The sequence below is a fragment of the Schistocerca gregaria genome, chromosome 7 (assembly GCF_023897955.1).
Source record: "Schistocerca gregaria isolate iqSchGreg1 chromosome 7, iqSchGreg1.2, whole genome shotgun sequence".
Lineage (NCBI taxonomy): Eukaryota > Metazoa > Arthropoda > Insecta > Orthoptera > Acrididae > Schistocerca > Schistocerca gregaria.
The window spans coordinates 38,451,447-38,473,538 of NC_064926.1; the positions used below are offsets into that span (position 1 = coordinate 38,451,447).

Below are 22,092 nucleotides of genomic sequence, written 5' to 3' on the forward strand. Positions count from 1 at the left end.
CTCTTGAAACTGTGGATCTCAAAGTACTGAATTCCCTAAGTATCTGAAATGGAATGTCATCTATGTCTAGCTCCAACTACCATTCCACATTCAAAGTCTGTTAATTCCTGATATACAGCCATAATTGCATCTGAAACCTTTTTACGAATGATACCTCTGCCAAGGCACTCTCCTTTTATACCTCATGTACACGATTCTACCACGAGCAGTGTATGTGCATTCTGATATCCCATGACTAATAGTCATCTCAGTACAGATTCGTAAGGAGGAGACATAGCACTTCAAACACTCTTTCGTAATGAAGGCAGCCTTTGAAGGATGCTGCTTGAAATGTTGCCAGACCCTACAGCAATGCTGAAAGCTGTCGCAGTGTACTGGGTTCACTATGGGATTGGCCGGTTGTATTGCATTCCTGTGAGAAAAGAAAAAGCAGTTCTAGTGGCACGGGTGATTACATCATGATAGAGGTAGGCCAAATGGTTATTCTGGAGTACGTTATCACAGTTCCAGTTATTCTTTGATAACCATTATCATTAACGGTTATTAATAACTGCCAAGTTATTTTTCGCTAGCGAATACTGAATACTCCGAGGGGCTACAGTTAAATAACGACATAGTTGGAATCCATCAGTTTAGTTATCAATATAACTGTGTGAAATGGCAGGAATGTCGTATGAATCCTGTCATAACCTTAGCTTATTAACTCCGGGAACATTTTAGTTGATGTTAGAACGATTATTAGTGTTTCATATTATATGTTTGTAGGTTATCGGTCGCTATTAGAAATATTATCTTCGCAGCTGCGACAGAAAGTACACGGAACTTCGCCACAGCACTGTTTAAGTAAAGTGTTAACAATGTGCGTTTTTAAGTATGAAGTAATATGTAAACTGAGTACTGTAGGTTAAATTCGAAGCTTAATTTCTTGTGCTGCTCACATAATAGAATAAAGTGTACAGCCTTGTAATACAACAAAAAATATACGTAATGTGACATATTCTTTTACTCCTGTGCTGTAAAAGCTAGTCCTATTGGGAAAAGTGTGAGTACGCTAATCCAAGTTTTATGTCAGATTTGGAAACTGCTCGATTTCTCCAGCTAAAGCATGTTTATAACATATGAAGACATGCAGATCGAACAGGTTGACAGTGTTACATTTCTGAGACTACAACTCGATAATAAATTCAGTTGGGAAGGGCATACCACATTTTTTCACTCTATTATTTCATAAGGGAGTATATTCTGTGGTAACTTATCAAACGCAGCAAAAGTTTTTTTTTGCATGTAAAAGCACATAATAAAATTAAAGATAATCATGTCGGAACCTGTTCAAAGAACTTTGTATTCTAGCCACTGCTTCCTATTATATTTATTCCTTAATGAAATTTGTTACAAGTATTTCCAACCAATAGCTCAATACATAATATCAGTACTAGAAATGGGAACACCAATCTACATAAAGACCTAAAATCACTTACCTTAGTCCAAAAGGGGTCCAATATTCAGGAACATGCATTTTCAATAAACTGCCAGCAAGTCAGCAACCATTAAAAACTTGGTTTCAGATAAAGCACGGTTTACAGTGTGTTTGAAAGACTATTTGATACAGAAGTGTCCGATTCCACCCGTCATCAATATGCCAGAAATGGCTATTTTAAGTGTGTGTATGACGTCACTACATACACATGGCAAACAAAAACGAAGATACATATAAATAATACAATAACATCTCCCACCAAAAATACAATCAAACCAATGGGACAACTGTGGGAAGTTGGGGGTTTTAGGGGAGGACAAGCTAGTAAAAAAACCACACCATGATCCAAAACACAAAATGAAGAACAAAAAGAAAAGAAAAAACAGCATTCTGCTACACCAACAAAAATCTGCAGGAATCTGACACTTCCCTTGAACAATATAGGTCAACCATAGGTGACCATACCAAAACACCAATACCCACAACAAAAAAGTACGATAATTGGAATCTGATATTTCCCTTGACCTACATAGGTCAACCTCAGATGACGATACTAAAACATCAACACATACAACTATGAAAATGGGAATCGGTCATTTCTGGTGACCTATATAGGTCCACCACAGCTACTGATGCCAAAAAATCAACACCTACAACTGCGAAAAGTAAACCCACAATCCCAAAAGTCCACAAATCAATCATCCCTACATAAATCACATTCAATACTCCATAAATACACAAAACATCACAGGTAGAAAAAAAATTAATCACCACCAGCAAATTCCGGCACTGCAAACTAGATCAGCCAGCCGACCTCACCCCCCCCCCCCCCCCCCCCCCAACACACACACACACACACACACACACACACACACACACACACACACACACACACACACCAACTCATACGCCGTGCTGTAATGACATTCACACACCACAACACCTTTACGTCGAAGCAGACGGGTGGAATCAGACGCTTCCATTGACCCCTCCTTCTACTCTGTAGATGAATATCGCAACAGAGACTGATAGACCAGCTTAGGTAAAAATTCTGCTATATTTCAGTTTTGACAGCACTTGGTTGCAACATTGAAGATCGGGTATTCTGTGTATGATAAATTTATTAAAAGTGCGTAACTGTGTTTTATTATGACAGTGTATCAATTCTGTAAATATTAGCAGTTACTGTGATACATTCACATATTTTGACAATCTCCTGACAAATGATGAGGATGATAATTATAATATTCAACTGTATTATGTTATACTTTCTGACCTGTTATTTGTCATTCGCGATGGCCAGCGGCTATTTCCAAAGAAGTACGTAAATATTTGTGCACTCCAGTAACTATCATCTGTAATATCACAGGGGTCTAAAGAAGTACGTAAATATTTGTGCACTCCAGTAACTATCGTCTCTGTAATATCACCGGGGTCTAAGACTGGAGTCACTGTATCAGGAACACAGACACACAGTTATTCCGTTACCAACTTCCAGGTTATCTGTAATGGTAGCCCAATAACTGCCAGAGAGCGAGAACTGTGAGCCAATAACGATAACTGCCACAGGAAAACACACATATCTGACAGTTATTTCCATAGTCGCTCGAATTCCTTATGGTACCTCTCTTTATACAACCCGTCCAAGCTAAATTGACATATGAATGGTGGCTTAAGCGAACGACCGTACTTGTTAATGCCTGTACTGCAGCTCCTATCAGCCACCGCTCGGACATTAACTTTATTTAATTGTGTGTGCTAAAAGGCGCACGATATAGTACACAGTTCTTGTCAACAGATGGCGCGCAGTCTCACAGTTATTCCCATGGCCTATAGAACACCTTCCAAATGGTCTACCCTCTCCTTAGTTCCTAGCCAGATCTCCGATGAGGTGACGGGAAAGCGTAGTACGATCTTCGGTCAACAGATGGTGTGAGGCACTGTTGTCATTAGACAGTTATTTAAATAGCTCCCTGTATCAGAGGAACAATTATCGCAGTAACCGTTACTTTTCAGTAACCGATTATTTCTATCAGTTACGTTATTTTTGGCACCTCTACATCAGGAGACGTTTCCCACAATCTCGTATATGCAATTTGACAGACAGCGAGTAAAGGTGACATGTATATAACTGCCAGTTGACTCTTCGAGAAGCCAATTGAGGTAATTTGTTTGTCTTGCAGTGATAAGGAAGTTTACAATATCAGAAAGTGGCCACTGTCACAAAGAGCATTAAATCAATAGCTGAAAAGATGTGTGGCACTGAGGTGACAGAGATTTAGATTGGAAAGGAGCAAGTCAATCAGAAGGCCCCTATCAGACCAACTGTTACTTCTCCACAGGGAGTGATGTGCACAAATCTCCAAGTGGCAGGGACAGCTGTTGGATTCAGGTGGTCATCTAAAGGGGAGTAAGTGCCCTGCCTGGAGGTAATTAAATATTGCAAATTGTGATTGCTGTGGTATTTTGCACTCACACCACTATTATGTTCAGTTTGGCATGTACGGGTACCCACTCACTGAGTCATCTGCGTGAATCGATGTAAAGCCCTCTGCAGTTGCCTGCCCAGGGCCAGTACAATTCCGATAGAATGCACATTAACTACAAAGAAATGGGGAATGGTCAACACAGAGTTTCTTGGTGGGCAATACAGGCTGCAGAATAAGAGGAAACCAGTTGTTGCAGTTCTGGCAGGTGATGGTATTATCTATTATAGTTCTATTGGGTCATCGTATTACAGGTGACCTGGCTAAGAGATGACTGGTCATGTCCCAGGACCACTGCCTGTCACCAGACTTTGGCTCAGAATGTGTGTGTGTGGGGGGGGGGGGGGGGGGGGGTGGAAGGGGGGGGGAGGTCTGGCAATTCCAGGGTCACCAGAGTAGCCTTCTCCTTCTCCCAACTGTTCTCCTCTTCCTCCTCGTGCTCCTTTGCAACTTTTTATGACCGAAATTCTTGTGAGGGCATGTCTGCTGTAGGCAGCCCTGAAACACAGAGGCCACAACTCCAAATCCAAATGGCCTTGTGTTGGTTGAATTGATATGTTTCATGTACGTAATGTCACCCTGATGCCACCTACTCTGACCAAGGGTTCTCCCCACAGGCCCAGATGACAAGAAGGGGATCCAACTGCAGCAAAAGGTCATCTGTCCTGATGACCACAGCCAGGAGTTCTGATGCCCCAGAAAGATGGCCATCTCCTCCTGGTATGTATGGGGAGATAGCAGCACAGGCAACAAGTGTAATCCATGTACTGTCAGGGGGTTAAACTTAAAGAGTAAGTAAGACCCCAGAACATTAGACTGGCTACCACACTGTCTTGTAAATGCATATATGAGTCTACACAGTTACTGTGCGCTGAGAGTAGTTGACAATGTAGGCACTGGGCACTATTTAATACGTTCTTCCATAGTCAGTCCACACTACAGCAAAAAAAATTAAACATGGATGTGAAAGCCAGAAGTGGACCAAAATTATTTCTCCAAAAAGTGATGCAAGAGAAATGAACGAAGTTGTCAATGAAATAAAGTGGAGTCTGTGGAAATAGCCAGTCAATATCAAAAGCTGCCAGCAAGAGAAAGAAATAGAAGTAGGAAGGGTAGTCTGAGATATGAGCTTGCAATGCAAGGAAGGAAGTAGGTGCTGCAATAGCTTGGGAACCTGTGCTCACTGCTATTGCTTGAGGCTCCATACACAGCAGGCACATACAAAAGAATCCTTAGCCCAATGAGGGATATAATTTATAGGTAAAGTAAACAAATGAAAAAAAATCCATGTGGATCTGAACGACATATGGTAAAAAAGGAGACGTAGAAGTAATCTTTGCCTGTTACACTGTAGCATTTTACTTTTGGAATACAACATGAAGTATCACAAATTTTGACTTCTCATGGTAAAAAAAACTACAATTACATGCAAACAATACCTTATCAGTTCACTCTACACACCACTGTCAATAACCTAAAAGCTTTTTGAAAATTAAAATATTTCCTTTTAGTGCTTGTTTTAGCATCTGAATCACAAACTCAAGCAACAAATGACACTGGGAAACAGTATTTACACTGAGTATAAGACTTTTCAGTTTTGAAAATAAAGTAGGACAAAGAAATGTGTGGAGAAAGTGGAAAAGTAGCGAATTCAAAGCCCAAAATCAGAGAACACCGAGTCTGCAACAAATTATAGTAGTAATATATTGCAGTAGTAAAGGCGTTCTTTTAATGAATTTATACATAGATTGTAAAGCAATGCTGCTAGAAAAGCAAGCACACAGCTGCACAAGTTACAGTACCCAGTCTTTAAATTACGAAGGTTTGCACAATACACATATTCCTTACTTTATGGCCTTTGGTTTGAACTTTTACATTCTTTTGCTGCAGTAGAAAATATTACACTCATATGAGGAAGTTGCCTGAAATATCATAAGGTAATGTGTGTCGTTTGTTCATATAGGTAAAATCGTTTACAACACATTAGACAGACTGAGTCAACAAATTTTTATAGTTTAGCATATATTACAAATGTCAAGACCATTTGTGCAGCTCTTTTTTCCAAAAGTAGTTGGCGGCTAAGTGGAAAGTGATAGACAATGAATCAAAGCCTATGATTCAATCCTCACATAGTCACTTATCTTTTGTCACCTCTGACAATGATTTGTACACAGTAAAGATGCTAAGAGGCAATAGGTTTCAGAGTTTACATTAAACTGTGGGTCCCCCTATGACCAGCTGGGTAAGTCAGTTCAAAGGTTGGGGGAGAGCAACGGCATACTACCTCCAATAGGATCATTCCTCGTACAGCACAACAGTGCTTGTACCTATCTTCAGATTCAGGAAAACTTTATTTATCTTCAGAAGTAATAATATGAATACAGTTTTACATGGAATTTAAGAAATTCTGTCCCAGGTGCTTCTTTAAATGATCTTACTGGTTGGAGAGCATTAAGTGTTGCTGCTATCCTTCAAACCCTTGTTTTAAGACAGTCAGCATAACCCACGTCAGAGATCGTTTGGAAGGTGACAATCTGGTTGCGAGTTGGTGAAGCCAATAATTGAGAATATGAAATATATACTGTGATAACCAACTGATAAACAGTGTTATCTGAGATCCAAGTCCAGTGTTGGTAACATTTGCTCCATATTTAACAAAATTGTTTAAATAAATAATCATAATAATCATCATCTTGTGGTGTTGCAGCTCTTATTTCCATGCTTGCTAAGAAAACTGGATGAAGTGTCTGCCCAACATAAGACACTCTTGAAGTATTGTTTTACCCAGACATGTTTAGGCAGTTTTTGTGCTTTTTTCTGTGGCTTTCCTTTCTGTAAAATTGTTATTACATATTACAATTTACAACTTGTCATTGTAAAACTGCAAAATTCAATTTTTGTATTTGTTTACTATTCATTTCTGAACGAAAATGAATGTGTGTCCTGTTATTTTGCGCGTTTCTTAAGGCTTTGATGTTATTGTGTCCGGCTCCTTGTGTAGCAGGCTTACAGCTAGCAACATGAACATTCAGTAGCCGATAGCTTCATGCAAGGATGTAAACTAATGCCACTTTTTCCAAATAAGCTATAAAACTAGAACTTGAGAGATTTGTAAAAAACATAAAATGCATCCAAATATCTCGAATATGATCTGTAAACAAACCATGTATAATATTTGACAACAGCCACTTCATTTACAAATGTAAATACTTTGTATCAAATGTTTTAGCTAAAAGTTAATATGTAATAACAATTTTACAGAAATTAAATAAAGTAACCCCTGAAGACAGCACTAAATGAGCTGAAACATGTCCGGGTAAAACAAAACTACAAAGGTGTCTTGCACAACACAAAATTCCTCATCCAATAACAGTAATTGTTGTGCAAATTTATAAATGCATGTGTTATATAAAACATCATCTCCAATGAGAATTTTAATATATATTATATAAATACTGCACATGAAAAATATAAGAAGAGAGTGTGTATCACAATTCTTACCCTGACATTCTACACTTAAAGGTTGACAGATCTACAGTGTAATAATGATAATCCAAATATCTGCAGAACATATTCAATTTTTCCTTTAATGCTGATAATATTCCAGTCTTACGAAAATGAAAACTGCCATTTCAAATGTTTGTAAGTTTTGAACTAACTGATTGTTATACTATTATCAAAGTACTGATACTAAATTTGGTGTTACAGGGATAAACAATTACACAGTTAACAAGCAGCTGAGGTCCAACAGCATTTACTGCTTACTTGATATATATAAAAGATAGTACATAATTCTGTGGCACTGGGACTCTGGTTTATTAAAGATGAAAAAAACCTGGTTTAACTGAAATGTTCAACACTGTTTAACCAAATCACAAGCAAACTATCACCCTTCAACTTAACCTGGATCTCTACTTACACTACAGATACGTGTAACCACATCGAAGAGTTTGTATTCACTTTGGCTTTGCCATTTTGTAACCGCACTGTTACCTAACATATCCTAGACCTCACATTGCACTACAGATCAGTCTCTCTCCATAACCCGTACTCTTGAAAGTAATTTTGACACAAAAGAATTAGGGCCAGAGTTCTGCTTCTATTTACGCATGTATGATGCCATAGAGCACTACTATACTATACGTGCGTCTGAGTGAAAATACCCACAGGAAAATGTAAACAGGGAAATAGGTGCAAGATTCACACAACCATACATAAAGACACTCATGGATTCATCTGTAAAAAGACTGACCTCCATCCGCATACCAAAGTGTAATTCCACAGTTTGTTTATAATTTAATGTTGGAACAGTGTCAAAAATGTAGTCTTATGTAGACAATTACATAGTGGGCATAAAAATGAGATGGCTATAATGCACTACTGAAATCTGGGGAGAAATGACAATATCCAACTGATCAGAAGAAGGTCTTAGCAGGTAACATACAAATTGATGCATACTTACCCAAAATTTTAGAACTCACAATGTACAGTTTGGTTAGATATTTGATCATCAACTATGTCCCACCTACTTAATGATACTGGTATGTAATTATAAAGTACTCAAGTTTCAAATGACATGCATAAGGGCTCTGTCACAGCATTTGAAAACTAGAGCCAAATCTTAAAATAGACATCTCATGCTGTGTTATTTGTTCAATTGCAATAATGAGTAAGTGCCAAGTGCCACAAAGAGGGACGAGCTCTTTCATTCACCGAAAAATGTTTCACTTTACAGCTCACGGTATTGAAGTACGAACAAAAACCCAGTGACACTAAAAAAAAGTGATTCTATACTCTCAATGGAAAAATAAAGTTATCTTCTGCTGACACAAAAGTCACCAACAATATCTGAAATGGATGTTAAGAACAAAGGCCTGCCAAAATGTACAATAAAAAAATAATACAAAATACTTTTCAGAGCTGTCAATGACATTAAAAATTTTGATGTACAACATATGAATCTCACATGTACGAAGACTCTCATTGGGGATCTCTCTATTACATAATACCATAATTTTAAATTTAATAATTTTAGTTGCATTGTAAATAAAAGTGTAAAATATGAAGTCAGAGTAACTATAATAGATGCTTTTTGATATCAGAAATGACTGAAGCGGTAACAAAAGATGCTTCAGATTTCAGCAGGAGGACATTAAATTTGAAGCAAATGTTGCTTGCATAGACTTCTGATTACTCTATGAGTGGATCTGTATATCTATATTTCACATCCACATTCGTTGACAGTTTACTCATGACCAGACTGTTACCTCCAAAAGCAACTGACCTTGAGGTAGACTGCAGCCACGATCAAGATTCTGGGCAGGCAGGAGAGCACTATCACCATAAAATCAAAAACCACATTTATATCACCTACAAAATACTTAAAACAGTTTAGGACTCAAGACTATTTCATTTCTTGGTACAATTAATCTACTTTTTTACGTATGGCACACATATTCCTTAGATCTATAAGTGCGAGCAGGTCACTTGGATGTTGCACGAGCCACTACAGAGAATATAAACTGTAATAAATATAACAATACACAAACCTCCATTTTCATTGCATCTTTAAAAAGGTAGATAAGAAGAAAAATCTGAGCTTAACATCCCATCAATGATGAGGTTGGTGGAGACTGATCAATACCTTGAATACGGGGAGAAAATTAGTTTTGTATTATAACAGGGAGCACCATATCACGGAGACAAACATTTATAGCAAATTTTGTTTAATTAAGTCCCTGTAAATAATTTTGCCTACCTTAGAGGTCTGAGAAAAGAAAGCTCATATTTTGACAAAACTGACAAAGTACTGAAAAGTTCCCCATTTGCTTTGATTTGTTGAATATCTTTTGTCTCACAACAGTTCACTGTTATGTGACCTTGAATGATAATTTCCCCATCATATTTACATTATAATTGCATATACCACTGTATAGATTTGCATGTAATGACAGATTAAAGTTTCCATACATCAGATACGCTAATGAAGGACTAGAAAGTGAAAGCGTCTGATCCGTTTCAATGGCAACTAAAAACTGAACTCTGGATTCATTATCTAATTCCTAGGAAAGAGGGAAACCAATGAAGGAAGACACAGATGAATGATAATTACCATATTTGGTCTACATAACCATTGAACCAATTCACCGATATTCTCTTTAATATTTACTGTAAAATTATCTATTAATTTTTAGTTAATATGGACATGGAAAATAAATAAATATTACATGTGCTGCTCTTGAATATGAGTTCAGTAGTGTCTTAGACACCATATCATATTCTTCCACACGCTACATTTTATCATAATTTAACATCTTTAACCGATTCTGTTAATGCTTCACTCATGGCCAGTAATACGGTTAGGTCAGTGAGCAATCTCTTCTAATTCCTTAAACTATCATACACACTGTTTCACAAAGAGAAACTACTCTTAGATAACTGTGATTATACACTGACTTATGATATTCTCTGTTCTAGCACCAACTCTGTGGTAAAGCTGGGGGCTGAAGGGATCCCACTGGATCCACAAATTTTGCTGGTAGGTTCTTCATGACATTACAGACACATTTACTTGAGCAAAAGTCATTACTTTCATCATTGTAAGCCACAGTATGATTAAGGACTACTTAATGCATTATTATCTGCAACATATGTACCTGTATATTTCCTCATAGCATCCACCCATATTCCATTAGGTAACTGCCTCAGCCTCTCTGTTCATTTCATGGAACAATTTGCAGTACACATCTCTTCATTGCGACCCTCAGTTACTAAATACAGTAGTTTTTGCATTACAGATACATGTCTTACTGCTATTAAATAAAAATTGGTAGTACACAATGACTATAAACTTCCAGTTTTGGTAAACTGGAAGCTTGGTTTTGAACTACTTAGTTTACCGAAATTCTCCACATTATTTTCACTCCTCTGACACTTTTGCTATCGATCCAGTCACTTGGTACTATTTCATTACTTTTCCAAATCCACTGACCTTTCTTAGCCCATTTTTGACTTTTTAAAAAAAAAATTGATACAAGGCGAAAAGGTTTTGTAAATTTGACTCTTTCCCTCACTCACATTACACAACAACTGTCAAACCTACACTAAATTTCAGTGATTGTAATCAGAAACACAGTTAATGACTGACAATGGATGTGTCCTGAAATATTAGCTCTAGTGACACACTAGGGTGTAGTGAGCCCGAGTTACAGGTTATGTTGTAAAGTGATTATTTGGTTGAGTTGGCAAAGCTAGAGAATGTGTAATGTTATTGGTAACAGACTGATCTGTACCATAGCCTGGTGTCTAAGTCTGTGCCATATTTAATGTATTTTTCATTATACAAGCTAAAATTGTAATGTAAATTCATAAAACTAATTTAGACAATGAGACAGTCCCAAAAGTACTTTTATGGATATTATATACATATATAACTCAAGAACTACTAAAAATAAAATGCAATGAGGGACCGCTATGTAACTTTTACCAAATACAACAAGTAGAGTAGAGTCACACATGAACTCCAAGTCTAGAACACAAGAAATATTTGACCAAGGAAAAAGTAGTATTTAATTCTTTACCATCAAACTAAGAAGATTGTATTACATTCAGAAGGCTAAATATTAGAAACACTGATGTTCCAACTTTTTTATCGTTTAGTACTAAAAGTCTCAATTTAGGAAAAATATGGTTAATAACGTACACGATATATTCTGACAGACCAATGACTTCTACACGGAGGTATGAATCACAATAAATGCCAGATTAAGGGTATCACTAACAAAATGAAAATATTAGCAAACACAACCGTCTTGCCAAATCACAATCACCTTCCATCTTAATCTCGATCTCAGGCTATGCTACACATCAGTCTGTCACCACAATTGCCATTTTTAAGAAGTATTAAGCAGAACAGTAACCTCACCATACCCACTAGACATACATATGTCTAATATAAAAATGTTCTAAACTACCAACAATAATTAAATGACATACGGAGCACACACACACATCTCCTGCAATTTAGTCTTGCAGTAAGCATGGTGGCACAGTATTCATCTGAAGAACGAGATATGGTTTTTCTTTATGGACTGGCCGACAATAATGTGCATGAAAATTGGCCATTGTATGAGGAACGGTACCCAGCAACATGCCACCCACACCCACAAACGTTTACAGCAATTCACCAGGCTCATTAGCAATATATCACCTCAAACACTACGAGATGCTGCATTTGAAGAGGTCCTTGAGCACTTTGAGGAATCACCTACAAAAAGTACTTGAGCAGTTGGACATGACATGAGGGTTACTCTTCAGTTAGTCTGGGAGAGTCTGAGGGATGACAGAGAGCATCAATTTAGTAGTTTCCACCCTGTCCAAGACCTAAGTCCTATGGCGGATTATGAACACAGGCTAGGGTTTTGCCAGTGGTTTCTGCAACACGTTGCACAAGATCCGGACTTCCCCACTATTGTGTTGTTTACCGATGAGTGCACATTCCATTGGGACAGCCTTTACAACACTAAACATTCTTTACTGAACAAGGGGAAGTCCTCACGTCACATATGTCCACGGACACCAGGAATGATTTTCCCCTCAACATTTTGGCAGACATTGTGGGTGATCATCTGAGTGGACCAGTCCATTTACCTTCTCGACTTACTGGGGCAAATTACCTTCACTTTTTGCAAGAAACTCTACCCGGGCTGCTGGACATACAGCTACGCATGTGGTTGCAGCATGATGGGGCGCCCACACACAACAATCATGCTGTGCGCATTTAACTCAACCCTTCAACGGTCCAGTAATTGGCAAAGATGCTCATAGGACATAGTGCCTGCGATCACCAGACCTCATGCCATGGGACTTTTTCCTGTGGGGATTCTTCAAGGTTCTACTTCACCCACCCAGACACAAACCACATAGAAGCAAAGAGGAATTAATGGATTGCAATCAACATGTCAACAATCACATAAGGGCAATGCCAGGAATCTTTTAAAGAGTGCGGTAGAACACGATTTGACATTACCAAGGTTGTGTCGTGATAGAGGGTCGCCAGTTCGAGCACCTGCTGTAAGTAAACAACGTCATAGCTACAAAAAAAGGTCCTTTTCAGGACCGACAATTTGTAAAACTTTCTGTATGCACACTAACAGAAACTACAATGAATGTGCCATGACACCGGCGTATTCACTTCCAGGCCCCGAGAGTGGAAGGTTGGCGCACTACCACTGAGCATGCAGGCCACCTTGGATACAATGCAATCTCCAGCAGGAAAGCATCCGTGTCGTCCAGAGCATCCAGCAACAGGGCAATCCTGTGGCCAATTGGATTGCATGGCGCCAAGTTTCCGTAGTTTAAAAATTGTGCATTGTTGGCCTACATAGCATTAGTAATTTTGGTTTCTACTGACATCAACTATCCAGTGTAAAAAGTGTTGTGACAAATTTCCTCCAAACTTTGTATATAGAACTTTAAAAAATACTTTCTGCCACTTTGAATTTATGTTTAATGTTAATTGAAATCTGTTTTCAGGAACGCAGTTTGTAGTCACATGTGTGTTTTATATCCTATTCACTTCAGTCATCATCAATTATTTTGCTGCACAAATAGCTAAACTTATCTACTGCCTTTAGTGTTTCATTTTCTAATGTAATATCTTCAATATCTTCTAATTTGATTCAGGACACACTTGTGATTTTTTTATAAGTTTAAAATCAGCTATTTCTTACAAATTGTTCAAAAGGCTAGACTTTTTACTGTATGGCAAAAACATTTCGTTGCCCATCATTGCTTTCCCTCAATAATTTGTAGCCATTTTTATTATGTCACGTATTTTTCATGTGACTGGAGTCTGAATTAGGCGAGATTCTGGACCTACGTTTCAACTAATTTGCGGGTAGGAATTAGTATATCATTTTTATTATAGTTACATACCCTAATGCATAGCATAAAAAGCATAAAGCTAAAGTAGGTTATAATTTATGATAATTAATATAATATAACAGCATGAACTTTCATGTAACATGAGTCACTTTCACGCAATTAAGTTTTTATATTAAGAGGAATGTTAGAGCTAACTTTACCTCGTTCAGTAATTTATTTCTTTGTGTGAATGTGTAGCTAATTTAAGTATTAATTTTTTTTTCAATTTCAACCAATATTGTAAGACCAGAAAATTAAATGTGTAATGTTAGTCATGTAATCTGAGTCATTAAAAACAAAGATTCCAAGACTTACCAAGCGGGAAACTGCCGGTAGATAGGTACAATGAATAAAACACACAAACACACACACAGTCAACACAATCTCAAACCACAACAACCCAATTCAATAGTTAACCTTTCCTTCAAACCTCTCTCCCAATCCGAAACCTCTGTCCTATCCAAAGGCCTCACCTTCAGCCCCACTCCCAGATTCAACCAAACTGCCCTTGTCAAAGATTTACTGTCCTACACTCTTTGTCTCTGCTGGAAATATCACTTTGCCATGAAGAAAAATAATCCTGATCCCACTCCTAATGATCCAACTCCCCAAGACACTATCCAAATTTAACTCTGCCTGGAACAGTTCCGTCCTCCATCACAGCGGGACCTACCTCCTCTTCCTCAAAATCACCTTCTCCAAACCTTCCAGGAATTTCTCACTTCCAGACTTGCCTCTCAATCTTACTTGAAAAACCTTAATCCTACTCCCAACATCACCACAGCCGAAGCGCAGGCTATCCGTGATCTGAAAGCTGACCGATCCATCACCATTCTTTCGGCTGACAAGGGTTTCACGACCGTGGTACTTTATCGTCGGGAGTACGTGGCTGAGGCACTGCGTCAGCTTTCAGACAACTCTACATACAAAGTTTGCCAAGGTAATCCCATTCCTGATGTCCAGGCGGAGCTTCAGGGAATCCTCAGAACCTTAGGCCCCCTACAAAACCTTTCACCTGACTCCATCAAACTCCTGACCCCACCAACACCTTGCACTCCTACCTGCTACTTACTTCCTAAAATTAACAAACCCAAACATCCCGGCAGCCCCATTGTAGCTGGTTACCAAGCCCCCACAGAACATATCTCTGCCTTTGTAGATGAACACCTTCAACCCATTACATGCAGCCTCCCATCCTTCATCAAAAACACCAACCACTTTCTCGAACGCCTGGAATCCGTACCCAGTCTGTTACCCCCAGAAACCATCCTCGTAACCATTGATGCCACTTCCCTATACACAAATATCCCACACGTCCACGGCCTCACTGCAATGGAGCACTTCCTTTCATGCCGATCACCTGCCACCCTACCTAAAACCTCTTTCCTCGTCACCTTAGCCAGCTTCATCCTGACCCACAATTTCTTCACTTTTGAAGGTCAGACATACAAAAAATTAAAGGGAACAGCCATGGGCACAAGGATGGTCCCCTCGTATGCCAACCTATTTATGGGTCGCTTAGAGGAAGCCTTCTTGGTTACCCAAGCCTGCCGTCCCAAAGTTTGATACAGATTTATTGATGACATCTTCATGATCTGGACTCACAGTGAAGAACAACTCCAGAATTTCCTCTCCAACCTCAACTCCTTTGGTTCCATCAGATTCACCTGGTCCTACTCCAAATCCAATGCCACTTTCCTTGACATTGACCTCCATCTGTCCAATGGCCAGCTTCACACATCCGGCCACATCAAACCCACCAACAAGCAACAGTACCTCCATTATGACAGCTGCCACCCATTCCATATCAAACGGTCCCCTCCCTACAGCCTAGGCCTTCGTGGAAAACAAATCTGCTCCAGTCCTGAATCCCTGGACCATTACACCAACAACCTGAAAACAGCTTTCGCATCCCGCAACTACCCTCGCGACCTGGTACAGAAGCAGATAACCACAGTCACTTCCTCATCCCCTCAAATCCAGAACCTCTCACAGAAGAACCCCAAAAGTGCCCCACTTGTGGCAGGATACTTCCCGGGCTTGGATCAGACTCTGAATGTGGCTCTCCAGCAGGGATACGACTTCCTAAAATCCTGCCCCGAAATGAGATCCATCCTTCATTAAATCCTCCCCACTCCACCAAGAGTGTCTTTCCGCCGTCCACCTAACCTTCGTAACCTCTTGGTTCATCCCTACGAAATCCCCAAACCACCTTCCCTACCCTCTGGCTCCTACCCTTGCAACCACCCCCAGTGTAAAACCTGTCCTATGCACCCTCCCACCACCACCTACTCCAGTCCTGTAACCCGGAAGGTGTACACGATCAAAGGCAGAGCCACGTGTGAAAGGACCCACGTGATTTACCAACTGACCTGCCTACACTGTGACGCTTTCTATGTGGGAATGACCAGCAACAAACTGTCCATTCGCATGAATAAACACAGGCAGACAGTGTTTGTTGGTAATGAGGATCACCCTATGGCTAAACATGCCTTGGTGCACGGCCAGCACATCTTGGCACAGTGTTACACTGTCCGAGTTATCTGAATACTTCCCACCAACACCAACCTATCCGAACTCCGGAGATGAGAACTTGCCCTTAAATATATCCTCTCTTCTCGTTATCTACCAGGCCTCAATCTCCGCTAATTTCAAGTTGCCGCCACTCATACCTCACCTGTCATTCAACATCATCTTTGCCTCCACACTTCCGCCTTGACTTACATCTCTGCCCATACTCTTTGCCTTTAAATATGTCTGCTTGTGTCTTTGTATGTATGGATGGATATGCGTGTGTGTGTGCGCACGCGTTAGTATATACTTATCCATTTTCCCCCCTTAAAACCCACATCCTTTCATCTTTCCTTTTCCTTCCCTCTTTCCTGACGAAGCAGAAGCCGGTTGCGAAAGCTCGAAATTCTGTGTGTGTGTTTTATTCATTGTGCCTATCTACCGATGCTTTCCCGCTTGGTAAGACTTGGAATCTTTGTTTTTAATATATTTTTCCAATAAGGTCAAAAGAATAAGATGACCTTAACAGCAGCACAAAGACAAAAGGAGATAGCAAAAGTTACAGAGTGAAACAAAATATGAAGAATTTATGAAGAAGCACTTGGAAGATGCTAGAAAAGTCAACAGGAGCAGAAACAAAAATTTCCAAAACTGAGTCAACATAAGCAATCACTTATTAGAAAAAAGAAGAACTAAAACTAGGGGGGACAAGCCAATCGTTTCTTGCCATCTTCACCATGACGCAAAGTCGTGGTTGTAAGCTGTTCATTGACTTGTGTGGAAATCCATCAGATGGAAAGTCTGAAAGACCCACTCATGGCAGCAGTCCCAAAATCGAGGCCTTAGTTCTGAAACTACAGACTTGGTAACTGCTTTCAACTGTTGTGATGGCATTAGTCACCAGTCACCTGGCAGGAAGGACAACAGTGATTAGAGAAAATAATGAGAAAGATAGTTCATATCTGTCACTTATCTCCATCATGGAAACACACGAGGCATTCGAACAGAAACACCCTTAAATTCAAATTAGAAAATTTAAGTTTGCAGAAGTATGGCCACCAGTAACAAACTACCCCACAACATACGTTAGTGTAAATATCATAAATATTACCTATCAGTAGCCTTTATAAGAAAAATAATAATATTCCAGCCACCCAGTGAGCTTTGTTGGCAGAATGAATGTAACATGTCAGAATTGTGGAGTTTCAACACATCCTATAAAATTGACAAGCTGGAATTTGTGTATTTATGGTATGTTTGGAAGATGGAAGGAAACAAGCTCTAAAATTATTAAAGGCCAAGAAGAAGGCTCTACAGCTCATATAATGAAATACATCATTTCCTCAGTTTCTCCTTCATTGCTACAAAAAGAGCTCAGTTTGCACCTTGTTATTAGCAAAAAAGAAATGGTTTTGAGCAAAGATTCTAAAGATTCTAAAGATTTTGCATTGCTACATAATGATTTTGCTGAAAATTACACATGTGTTTATCAAGACGAGGTGGAAAGTGCACATTGGTCACAAGCACAAGTTAGTTTTTTACTGTCACTGTGGCATTCAGGTTCTCATCACTCCATTGGGTGCTGTTTCAGACAACATAATCCATTCCAAATATACCATGATTGCATACATTAGCAAGGTACTGTCAATTCTACATGAAAATGTGAACGTAGTTTAGATCTGGTCAGATGAACCTGCCTCACAATTTAAAAACAAATACTTTACTGCTGCTGAACCTCAACTTCAATCATTCCACAATATGGAAATCTAATGGAACTTTTTTACTATGTGTCAACACCATAAAACACTGATTTGTGAATGTAACTTCAGTCACCATGGAATCTCCTATCTTGTAATCTCCCTTCACGACACTATGCATTCCATTCAACAGATGTTCCAAATCCTTTGCCATCACTGACAGAATTATGTCATTGGAAAGCCTTAACACTTATTTATTCTCCATGAACTTTAATTTCGTTCCAAAATTTTCCTTGGCTCCCTCTACTCCTTTACTGTTTGCTCTGTGCACAGTTTGAATAATATGGGGCATAGGCTGCAATCTAGTCTCACTATATTCTCAACTACTACCAGATCAAGTGTTTGATGTTGCTTTGTCAAAACTCTACCAAACTATCATTTTTCATTGTACCCTAGAGCTCAAGTGTATGTTATAGATCAGTATGTTACCAAACCAAGGATTTTGTATTAACATTTTTTCGAATTGTATCTTTTTAGTGATATCTGGTTTCTGCTCAGTTTTATAAATTTCGCTCTCTGTGTTTTATCTCTGATAACTTCAAGAATTTCAGTCGTTCTCGGGATTCAATGTATCTAGGTCCCATTTTCTTAGTTTCCTACCTTTCTGAAATTCATCTTTAATCTCATATCCAATAAATCATAATCAGAGTCTGCATCAGCTACTGGAAAAGCTACATAAAATGTATATGCTCACAGAAGTTTTGCATTCCTAATCTGACAAATAAACAATGAATCTTCCATGTTTACAAATATAGGTACTGTGGAAAATTCTAACAGAATTGCAAAACCCATTTGTACAGTGAGTCAGTGGTCTGCAAACTAATCAATGATTGTCCAAAGCCCCCCTCAATTGCATTTTTCTAATGAAAATTAGGTGCTACGCATTTCACTACTAGTAACTTTTACAAATTTGAAAAAAAATTAATGAAAGTTATTTTAATAACACAAGGCAGACCATATAAATTGATGAACCTAGCTCCGATTTTTTTTTAAAGGCAGATACATCATAAGGTATTGATGATGTATACGACAAATAAAATACAATATTTTTCCTATAAAACACGAAACTTGATTTTCAAGACTGACATGGGCCTTTCTAGTAGGGAAGCAGTATTCACTCGAAGCTGTTTGCTATCCTCTAGATACACTTATCGTGAAAGTATCACTCGAAAATAACACAGTTGAATCTACTGGAATGTGAATAAATCAAAAACGCCAGTAGGGTGCCAGATATTCACACCAGTGACACAACAGGTATTATTAAGGATGTATCTGTCACAAACAATTTCTCATCATGGTCAGTGCCTGTTAAAGGACCGTAACAAAATTAATATTACCTTTTTAAGTAAGATACCCCTGTCGTCCAGTTCGTTATATTGAAAAACTGCTTCTTGTGTTTTAAATATCTTCTGCAACACACCACGCAAAAACTTAGTACATACACGTACTTCGCAACCTGTCACGCTCGTAAGTCAATACTCTACGGCCGCCCAGGCCTATAGACAGGATTATCTTTGGTAATGGAAACATCTTTGGATTACGCATACAGTATGTGGTGTAAATAGGTATAGACTTGCGGTTTTCCGATTGAGGCAGGTCAAGGAAATTTACATCTACAATCACAACTGAAAACCACTGTGACGTGCATGGCGGAGGAGTTTTCACCTTGTCACACATATGAGCGTTTCGTCTTGTTCTATTGGCATAAGGTGTGCGGGAAGAATAATTACTTAAGTCTGTGCACTGTGTCAATGGTCTAACATCGTCTTTGCAATTTATGGACGGGATACGTTGGGGGTGCTGTAGTACGTTCCTAGACAGGATGCTTAATACTTTTTAAATATATGATAATTTTTACATATATTTTCGCTGACGGCAATCTGCAAGCGTTTGCAAGTTCAAATTTTTCAGATTTCCTTGACGCTCTCGCATGGATCAAAGGAACCAATGATCAATGAAGCAACTCACAGTACGTTACGTTAGTTATATTCCGTGGATCCTGGACAAGAGTTCTGGGATAGGGAAATGTTGTGGGAACATGGAGACGTCGAAACCTTTCTGACGTCCCAGGGAGAGGAGCCCTGAAAAAAAAAGCAGCGAAATAATATAACTTCGAATGTCATTCAATTTGTAAGTAGAAGAATGAAATAACATACGACAAGACTTTGGCAATATGCTTTTTAGGGACAATTAGTCATCTGGTAATCTCCGAAGTTCTTCCATATCCGAATCCGAAGAATCCATTTCAGTACTGGAACTGTCATTTGCTGTGTTGATAACGAGGCGACCAACAACAGAATCCATAAAGCCACCCAAGCGCTACATTTTCTGCTCTTGTTTTATTAAGTATTGTCCTTCATCCCTTGAGCATTCAGACTTGATGAGTGCGAAGCTTGATGCATTAGTTCAAGTAAGTTTGTCAGCTTAAATGTCTTGTTATTTCTGGCGACAACTTCTGTAACTTGGATCTAGATCAGTTCTGTTGGGTGCAGATTGCAGTGGTACGGTAGCTACTTTAAAAATGCAGCGTTTGTACAGTTTGCTCGCTGCTTCGAAAATTATTTTTTTACATGTTTCTACAACGCTTATCAATCTAGATAGTACGAGATCACGTCTTTGGTATAAAACAATGGACATAGTCCAAACAAAGGATACTTCATTTTTAATTCTTGTTCTAAAAATTTAATTGGTAATCTTTTCTTAGTTTAAACTATCTTTATCAACAATCTTTTATAAAATATCGATAACTAGGAACTTACATTTGGAATGAAATCTAGAATTTGGCTCGTGATATACAGGGGTACTCACCTACAACTTGCAATGCAAATGTTGCACAAATGGAAAGTGTTATTGATGTGCAATTTTCACAGAATAGTTTGGTAATCAGGGACTTGTGTTGTTAGCCAATCAACCGATTGTAATTATACTTAGAAAATGTATTTTTGTGCAAACATACAATTTTTAATGAAACAATGCCTGCTGACCAGTATAAAAATAGAGTAAATTAGAATGTCAGTGGTGTTTATTACAGGATTGTAGCGCGCCAGCCGCTGCAGCAGAGCGGTTCCAGGCGTTTCAGTTCGGAACCGCGCTGCTTTTACCGTCGCAGGTTCGAATCCTGCCTCGGACATGGATGTTTGTGTTGTCCTTACGTTAGTTAGGTTTATGTAGTTGTAAGTCTAGGTGCTGATGATCTCAGATGTTGTCCCATAGTGCTTAGAGCCATTTGAACCATCTGAATTTGATTGTAGCGCGAGTCGTTTACGAGATAGCGTATTTTGATGTTCCCACACTAAAACTTGTACAATACCTGGTGTAGCACACACCAAAGAACAACACAGCTTTATACTCTAGTTAGGAGGCTTCTGGCCAGTAACAAGACAAATGACCATCTGACCATCACAGGTTATGTAAAAAATGACCACCAACAGCAGCAATTTATGCTTTCAAAAAAAATGGTTCAAATGGCTCTGAGCACTATGGGACTCAACATCTATAGTCATCAGTCCCCTAGAACTTAGAACTACTTAAACCTAACTAACCTAAGGACATCACACAACATCCAGCCATCACGAGGCAGAGAAAATCCCTGACCCCGCCGGGAATCGAACCCGGGAACCTGGGTGTGGGAAGCGAGAACGCTACCGCACGATTACGCTTTCAGTCTGGTATGGAAAGACTTCCGCATATTCAGTCGAGAAGTCCGAGCAAGCTACAGTAATACATAGTTGCATACCATTGGGTGTAGTAGGTATATTGTTGTAGACAACCTCTTTCAGCTTTCGCTACAGATAAAAAGTCTACAGGCATCAAATGCGGGAATGAGTTGGCCGAGGTACATGTCCTCTGCGTCCAATCCAACGATTTGGAAACAATTCGTGAAGATATGCTATAGTACTTCATGCACTGTGGGCTGGACAGCCATCACATTGATACC

At 39.0% G+C, this 22,092-nt stretch overlaps 1 protein-coding gene across 15 annotated transcripts in view; it reads right to left on the reverse strand.

Annotated features, from left to right (window-relative positions):
- Positions 1–19,672, reverse strand: part of LOC126281331 (cytoplasmic dynein 1 intermediate chain) — a 183,071-nt gene extending 163,399 nt beyond the window's left edge. For all 15 annotated transcript variants that reach the window (XM_049980207.1, XM_049980205.1, XM_049980209.1 and 12 more), the window contains exon 1: positions 19,493–19,672. The gene's annotated coding sequence lies outside the window, so the exon portion shown is untranslated. The remainder of the gene's footprint in view (positions 1–19,492) is intronic.
- Between the last annotated feature and the right edge of the window lie 2,420 nt (positions 19,673–22,092).